Below are 8,799 nucleotides of genomic sequence, written 5' to 3' on the forward strand. Positions count from 1 at the left end.
AGTTATAAGCACATATTGCCGGGACGGTTACAAAGACGGTGACGGTAGCCCCTGTGTGTCTAGCACTTCACCTTCAGAAAAACACTTTCAAACGGAAAATGAAACTGGGCGGCCTGGCCAGGCACATTCTGGCTGCCGCTCTCAGGTCCCCGCCGCAGCCCTTGATGCTGGGCTGGAACGGACACGGGTCCTCTCCCGTGGACTCTGGGCACCTGAGTCACGGAGGCGTTGCGTCTGCACCGTCCCCACGGCAGCGTCTGGCCCTCCGATCCCGGCACCTTCCTACAGAGGAGACATTTCCCCAGGGTGCGAGCGTGTTTCCTGGCGTTCCGAAAACATTTTTGCCATTCCTGGAGGGGGTGCCTGCATCCAGGGTGGAATGGCAACGAGTGAAGATTTTGTTGGGTTTGCTTTGAAACAGTGCTGTTTGCACAGGGTCCAGGTATCCCTTGAGAGGGGTGCTCCTGAGTTCGGGGGGCCGGGAGGCCCTGGGAAGCGGCCCGGCTGAGGGGGGACATCACCACAGCCAGGCAGGGCCTGTCTCTTCCACAGGATGACATTAGAGCCCGATGCCACAGTCTTCCTGGGAGGGAAGCAGCGCGCCGAGGACGGCGGCTCCTGCACGGGCCTGCAGAACCGCTCGGCTGAAGTCCCGCAGACGCAGGCATCTGCCGGGGCGGGAAGGAGCCTTTCCTTATCTTATTTATTTATTTTTTTACAGCGGGCCATTTACAGCCCCTTGATAACAACAGATGGGAACAAATCTACAAATCAAATGCGTTTGAACCGAAGTCTCTTTCTTCAAAAGTGAGTGGAAAGGCAAGCCAGCCGGCAGTTTTCTACTGTAAAAGGCAATTTCTAAATTTGTTTTTTGAGGGGGGGAAAAAAAATTTTGTCCTCCAGCTTGAAAATCCAACGGCTCTCAGAATGCGAGCACGGTACACTCCTCTGTGTGCTGAAATCATCTTAACTGGTTTAAAATAAATCAGAACAAAACGATGAGAACTGAGCATATGTCTCCCATCACCCGCCGTCTGCAGACGGCCGTGGGACGCTGCACGCAGCCCGTGTGCCGCCAAGAGCCGGGGGGGAACGGGCCCCCAGCTCGTGGCTGAGGATTCGGAACAGGGCCCAGGCAGCAAACAGACCTCAGCTTTTTAGATTCCTAAGACAGCCTCAGTTTTAGACAAGGAGTCAGTGATAAACTAGATAATTCTAAAATGTAATCAACAGGTAAGATAAATAAATCGGAGACATGTATTCCCTCCGAGAAAAATGTCTGGCCCTTGGGGGTTTTAAGCTGTAAATCGGTGGGCACTTTTTAAAAAGACCCTCTTTCCTCGCCGTCCTCACACAGGGCACGCAGGCCCCCCGCCTCCTAAAACACAAACACACACCACTCGGCCGCAGCACGGAGCGGCCAGAGCGCCGAATCTCTGCCTGGATAATTCTTAAATTAAGGAGCCGGTTAGCTGTGTTTTATGCCTGTTGGGGGGCAGTTACCTTCTCCACGTGTTAATAATTTAACTGTCAGAACACAACAAACAGCTAATTCCGCCTCTGGATTGCGACCCAGAAGGGGAGATTTTAATCGTAACTGCGAGATAGCAAATGCGGACAGGAGCCCTGCTTTCAAAGTGTCCCCAGACGGGGCTGGGACATGACTAATTTATTTTATCTTCTCCGTCTATCTAGGCACAGGATTAAAATATTTATATCAGTCTGTTCGCTTTAAAACGGGCGGTGTGGGCACCAGCTTCAGGGCCCCTCCTTAATTTTCACAGTTTGGGCTTCTCATTGTTTCCAGAAACGCACAGCCCTTGCACGGGGATCAGTCTGAAACACAGACAAGACCTTTGCGCGGGGAGCCCGGCAGACTCGGCTCTCGGCTGGTCAGAAAGCCCTTCCTCAAGCCGTGAAAACAGCCCTGGGGACGACTCGGGGCCGACGCCTGTCTCCCAAGAGGAGCAAGTGGAGAAACTTTGCAGGCCCCATCCTGGCTCCCAGGAGCCCGCCTCTTGCCAGCTTGGCTGATGGAAACCAGAGCCTGGCAGGGGTGCCAGGTAGGTAGTGGGCAGCAGGGGGTTAATCGGCCAGTGGGGAGGGGCCCAGGCGAAGAGCCGGGCAGGGATGGGAAGCCGGCAGGGGAAGTGGCCAGGCGCAGACACAGGGGGCTCTGTCTGCCTGCCCGCTGCCCAGCACTGTGACTAACCGCCCCGCTATTGTACCCTGAAGCCAGCCCTTTGTACCCGTCCCCCTGGCGTCTGGGAGCACGGTGGAGAGGCCTGTGCAGCAGTCATCCCTCGCCCTGGAAACCTGCAGCCTCAACACTCGTTTGTGCAGCTCGGGGAGAGGACTGCAGGGGTGTGGGGGGAGGCACCTCCTGACCAGGGGAAGCGTCCAGCGAAAAAGCAGCGGAAAAAGCAGTCTCCCAAACCTGGGGGGCCATGGGGACCACTGAGCCTGCATGCCCCGTACACCAGTCTCTCTCCATGAGCCACACGAGGCCACTGAGCCTTTGAAATGCGGAGTGTGTGAGCGACTGAGATGTATGTCTAAAACGCACTCTGGATTTCAAAGACGCAGCATGAAAAAAATGTAAAATATCTCATCAATAATTTTGTATTAATTACATACTGAAATATGTGTGTGTATATATATGTATATATATATATCAGATTAAATAAATGGTATTATGGCAGTGAATGTCACCTATTTTCACTTTTTAAAAACAAAAACTGTGGCTGCTGCCACATGTTAAATTGCAGATGCCGGCTCTGACCGCTGTTACGTACGACTCAGGTGGGTCGGGCATCATACACAAAGCAAAAGAGAGGTCACCAGTCCGACTCCTGGTCGGGGCACATGCCTGGGTTGCGGGCTCGGTCCCGGCTTGGGGTGCATACAAGAGGCAGTGGATGAATGTTTCTCTCTCACATCAGCGTTTCGTTCTCTTTCTTCCTCCCTTCCCCTCTCCTAAAAAGAAATAAAATCTCTTGAAAAACTGCAGAGGCGGCCGTGTGTGTGGCCTGTGGCATGTTTGTACAGCACAGAGCTGCGTCGGACTGTGGGTAGCGGAGGCTGTGAACTTCCAAGCCGGGAGAAGGCGGATGGAAGCGGCCATCACACATCCTGCCCCGTGACAACCCACAGCCGAGGGCCAGGAATACGAGGCCCTCGCGGCCCTACACAACCTCGGCCTCATCGTCGGTATGGAGCCTTGCACACCCACGTGTCCAGGAGCCCTTTGGAAAGCACGTGTGTGCACAGGAACACACAGAGGCGAGAGCCCTGTGTTTGCCTGTCCTGGCTGGCCTTTGGAGAAGCCGCATTCACAGGGCCCCAGGTGGCCCCCAGAGGACCCCTGGAGCCAGGTCTGGGACAGACTGGCCGGGCCAAGGCCTCATCACGGCCTTTGTGTCCCCAAAACTTTTGCTGTTGTCACCGCTCCCACCAGAAATGTCCCAAATGCCTCTGGCCACGCTGGTGTAAAGAGGAATACAATCCAGGCTGAATCCATCATTCTACGTTCATTATGATTATAGCCGTTGTTGATTCTGATTTTAAGAGACACGAAAATTAAAACACATTCACAAGCCCTGGGCCCCGAGCCTCAGAGCTCGCTGGACGGTCCCGCCCAGCACCCGCCCTGCATCCTGACCCCGGAGGCATGCAGCCCCTCCTCTGCATTCGGGAGGCACCTGCCCCTCCTCCACTGACCAGGCGCCCCTCCCCCCCCAAGAATGCATTCCTTAAGTCCTGCCCTGAACGTGCGGTGTGGGAAGCCTCCACCAGATGCCAAAAACCTTCCCGTATTGTTTTTCAAACACCGAAACCCGCCACAAGAGAGGCGCAGGATCCCAGCATGGCCGAGGGCTCCAAGTCAGCGAGAACCAGAGCCCCACGAGCACAGCTGGGGTCCCCAACCAGAGGCCAAGTCACCACACTCAACACCAAAAGACAAGCCCGCCAGGCACCGGGACGGTGGTGTGAGAGGTGACGTGACGGTGCCTGGAGGCCCAGCACGTGCCAGCCCGGGCACCCGACCTCTGGCCCACACACCCCTGCACCAGGCCCAGCCTCTGGACAGGGCTGCCAGGGAGGCTTGGCTGCCCAGCATGTCCCAGAAATAGGCCTCAGGAGCTCTGGCCAGTCCCCTCTCATAGCGCCACCGTGCCAGGCCTGGGCCCAGACCCTGCTGGGGAAAACCTCGGTGCAGGAGATGGTTAAAATTCTGCATCCTTTTTACATCCGCCTCTAGAGGAAGCACTGCTTTTTTTTTCCTCCCAAGCAGGAGGAGTTAAAAAAAAAAAAAAAAAAAAAAGCTGAGAGCAGCAATTTGCAGGCCTTGGGATGTTTTTCTCCTTGACAGCCCTGGGCCCCGCCTTGCTGGGCCTTCCTCCGCCCACGGCCACAGCTCGGTGTCTGCGTTCCTGCCTGGGCCCCTTGCGTGCTCCCCGGGCCTCCCCTCCACTGGTCCAGAGGGAGGGGGAGGGAGGGAAGGAGAGAGGCCAGCCGGGAGGTAGCAGCCAGGCCTGGTACTGCCCTGCTTTGTGCCCGCTCCCTGCAGCCGCTCTCCCCCTGCAGGCCTGTCCGACGCGCCCCACCACCTGCTGCCCGCCCCGTGCCCACCCTGCGCCCACCCTGCACCCGCCGGGGTGCCCTCACCTTTTGGGCCCCGGCCTCCGGGCTGGGGCGCTGCCTGAGCCCAGGGTGCCCGGCCACGTCCTCGGTGCTGCCGCCGCTCGCCCCACCCTGCTGCCCGAGTGCGGCGGCGAGCCTGGCATCGTGCCAGGCTGCCTGGGAGCCCAGCCCGGGCGGGGGGAGGGGTGCGGCGGTGCCAGGGGAGGGAGAGGCCCAGATGCCCGGCTGGCCCACAGGGCCTCCCCCTGCCTCCCGTCTCCTGAGTCCCATAAAGGCACAGACAACACGGGCAGTTTAGTCAAAACAGTCCTGTACAGGAGCCGGAGCCCCAACAAAAGCCCTTATTTATTTATTTAGTTCACACACTCAGATAAGGAGCCGCCTTTGTGCACATAATTTCACACACACCAGAGAGGAGGGGTGCCACAGTGCTCCCACCTCCGGAGCCTGGAAAGCCACTGGGCGCACGGGGAACCGTGACTCCCGGCCTGGGCATTTCCATATTTAAATCGGGCAGCAGCATATGATTAATTAAGGAAGAAAAAGGCAAAAAGGAAGAGAAGTGGTGGGGGTGGAACGCCGGATGTTCTGGGCAGCGCAATGTGCCAACGTGCCCACTGAAGCTTAACTCCTCCTCTGCTGGGCATGGGGGCTCCCGGGGCGTAGCCTGGAGGGAGTGCGAACCTTGCCCCTGCTGAGCCCAGCCTTGGGGTGCACACCCTCGCCGGCCTTCGTGTATCCAGTGCCACCCCAAGAAAGCTCTTGTCCTGGCTTTCTTATTTGGAGCTGCTCAAGTGTGCTGCGTGGGGCTGGGAAAGGGACACCCCGCTGCAGCTGGACAGACTGTCCCCACACCTCCCCTTCGCACAGCCCCAGTGCGCAAGCTGCCACGAGGCCCTGCTCCGGGGTGGGGGGTTCCAGACCCCTCCGAACTCACGCAAGCCCCCGCCAAGGGCTCCCCGTGGCCCTCTGTCCCCGGGGTCACCAGGCCTGTTCTGGGGAACTCCTCTGGAAAGAGTCACGGGCTGTGGCCCAGTGAGAGCCGGGCAGTGTGGTATTGCTAGAGGGAGGCAGTGGCCCCATGGAGCCCTGGATTTAGGGTCCAGCCGCCACCAAGGCTGGACCCTGCCTCCCGTGGCCTTGAGCAAGTTATCTGGCCTTTCTGGGCCTCAATCTGCCCACCTGTAAAATGGGGCCAACAGTGCTCGCTGTGCCTACCCCGTGGGGTTGAGGTAAGGAAGAGCGGCTCCTAGTTGAGCACGGAACCTGCCTGGGTTCCCAGAACCTCTGCCCTTAAGATGAGCTGGCGGGGGTGGGCTGGGCTGGGGTAAGGGCCTCTGGCAGGAAGTTCCTCCGAACAGGAGGTGCTCACAGGGCAGGTGGACCGAGTTACGGGTCTGGCAAGGTGAGAGGCACCTGGATTACCCAGGTGGGTGCGATCTCACCACACCCAATCGAATCTAATCGCACCCAATTGAATCTAACCTCATCCAATCTGATGCTTCCTTACCACCGGGGGCCCTAGCCCAGCTGCAGCCAGAGAGAGTCTCCGCCACACCTCTCTGAGGATGGAAGCAGGGGCCAGGAGCCCAGGAACTGGGTGTCCCTGGAAGCTGGGAGGGCCAGGACACAACCCCGCCCTGGAGCCTCCAGAAGCGTCGGCCAGCACCTTGACTTTCGCCGTGAGGCACTGCGGACTTCCGGCCTCCACGACTGTGGGATCACAAACTTGCACTTTGGAGCCATTCCGCCAGTGAACAGTGTGAATGCGGCAACAGCGAGCCGGCAAACCCCTCTCCTCCCCACACCACCCAGAGGCCTCTGAGGGAGGCCACCCCTCGGTGGGGTCAGCAGCCCTCACCCTGGCCCTCGGGAACCTTCAGGTAGAGGCCAGATGCCCTGCAGAGCCCCCCTCTCCCTCTCCTCCCCCTGCTCTCCTTGCCACCTGTATGGGGTGTCCCCTGTGAGTGGCACCACGCTAAGGGGTAGCTCACCCATCCCCAGCCTGATGGCCGAGGCAGCCTGACCCCCAAATCCTGCCCATAGCACGGTGGGACTCGGGCCCACCACGAACGAGTCCTTCCCGCAGCAGGTCAGGCGCGAGGTCCCGGGGCCAGTGCCTCTGCCCACTGGCCTGGAAAGGCGGCTGAAGACAGCCCCTCCCGGGGCTCCGTGGGGCGGGGCAGGGCTGGCCAGAGGGGCGAGCGCAGTGGGACTCACTGCCTCTCAGTCACGTCGGCTCCGGGGAGGACTGGTTTTCCTCTAAAACGGAAAAGACAGGCAGTCAGGCAGCCCTGGCCGGTGTGGCTCGGGTGGTTGCAGCATCACCCCTTGAACGGAAAGGTGATGGGTTCGATTCCCAGCCAGGGAGTGAAGGAGAGGCAAGCGATCGATGTTTCTCTTCCCTCTCTCTGAGATCAGGAAACACATCCTTGGGTGAGGATTTAAAAAAGAGAAAAGATGCCAGGGCATTCATTCTTTCAGCGAGGGGCTGGGGGCTGAGCCCCTGGCCCAAGTGGAATTCAGAACCAACCCAAGAAGCTTCCAGAACCTAATGGTCTCCCAAACAGCCTCCCTTCCCTCAAGAAATAAGCAGAAATCGGCACACAGACATTCCTCAAAGTGTTGCTTGTGACCGGGAGGACAGGAAGTTGTTGGAAACATTCTGTTCTGAGCCCAATGCTAAGGAGCCAGCAAAGGAAATCCACCAAATGGAATATTAAGTAGTCATTAAAAATCAGCTTGTGGAACAGTATCTTCTCATTCACAGAATGAGTCGTGATAAACCCTTCAGTGGAGCCAGCAGAAAATAAAATGATACACAGAATAAGATGCTAAGATGCTTATTTTTGTTTCAAATTATGCTTTTCATAGAAGCTGGGAGCAGGGTTCCCACTGGCTGTTTCTGAGGGTCGTTACACAGGTGACCGACAGCTTTTTCCTCCTTTTATGAGGCCTAAAAATGTTCTAAAACTAGCATGTGACATCAGTAACGGACAAACCAATCCTTGCAAAAGAACGGTCATGCCTCCTCCGAGGACCTGCCTGTGGGGCGCCGGGGCCTGGGCACACGCGAGGGACCGGCCAGCAGGCCGGCTTCGGGACCTGGCAGCCGCACCGGGCCCACCCGCCGCGGCGCCGCCCTGCTCCCAGAAGCACCTGAGCTTGGTTTACCGCTCTGTTGTCACCGTCTTGAAATTCTTGATCACTTTTGATTCAGAATCAAAAGCGCACCATGTTTTTAGTTTGCACCGGGTCCTGCAAAGGAAGGAGAGGGTCCAGGCCCAGAGCCCCAGGCTTGGCACCTCGGGACTTTCCTTCCCAGTTCCCTAAACACAACAGCAGCTTTGGGACCAGGTGCGTTTTACCCCCACTCAGAGATTCCCTCTCTCCTTCTCTTTGCTACATGCGCCTTCAGCAAAAGTGGGAAAGAGGGCGGTTTGTAAAAACTCGCTTTGATCACTTGCAGCCCTTTCCCTGGGGTCTGAAACCAGCCCCTCGTCCCGTTTTCAGGAGCTTCTTCTCACCAGGTGTGTGTTTTCGCCAGTGAAACCAGACGTTACTGCTGTGGACCCACATCTGGTCCTGCCAGTGAAGACTGGGCATCCCTGGGAAGCTTCCTCCTACAGCTTCTGCATCAACACTGCCAGAGAGGTGGTGAGCGGCTCATCTCTGGGGGCATTCAACAGAGGCGGCACACCCAGCAGCAGGAGCGCTGTGCAGAAAACACCATCTCCGAATGCAAAATTAATTCAGAGAGCCTCATCCCGGTGTTCTAAGGTCACAGGGCATCCGGCAGCTCTTCACGGAAGGGCCTATGTCAGACTTAACTCTCCATCTGCAGCGCCCGGCATGGAGCTACAGGCGAAAGGGAGAGGCTCAGCGACTTCCTCTTAGGATAAGAGAGGAACCGCAAGAGTAGGGAGAGGCAAGCCATTGCAAGTTGACGTGACACGCGAGGGATCAATTCCTGAGCTGCCCCAGAGGCAGGTGATGGGTGACAGAGTCCAGGACCCTCGGCCCGCCCCGACTGCAGTGAAGGAGCAGTGGCTGACCGTGACCGAGTGCCCACTGCGTGCTAGTGGCGCACTGAGCATTCCCACAGGTCTCACGGTTCTCCCAATATTTGCCTAGAGCACGGTAGCGGAGACCTCA

At 57.8% G+C, this 8,799-nt stretch overlaps 1 long non-coding RNA gene across 2 annotated transcripts; it reads left to right on the forward strand.

Moving 5' to 3' along the window:
• On the forward strand, window positions 1-3,231 carry LOC119060243 (uncharacterized). 2 transcript variants are annotated; one of them, XR_005084550.2, is made up of 4 exons: window positions 1-442; window positions 722-807; window positions 1,808-2,063; window positions 2,236-3,231. It is a non-coding gene; the product is annotated as an uncharacterized LOC119060243 (long non-coding RNA). The 2 variants fall into 2 exon arrangements; XR_005084549.2 differs by having other exon boundaries at window positions 2-306.
• Window positions 3,232-8,799: the final 5,568 nt, after the last annotated feature.

The sequence above is a fragment of the Artibeus jamaicensis genome, unplaced genomic scaffold (genome assembly GCF_021234435.1).
Source record: "Artibeus jamaicensis isolate MK-2021 breed Jamaican fruit bat unplaced genomic scaffold, CSHL_Jam_final contig_233, whole genome shotgun sequence".
Taxonomy (NCBI): Eukaryota; Metazoa; Chordata; class Mammalia; order Chiroptera; family Phyllostomidae; genus Artibeus; species Artibeus jamaicensis.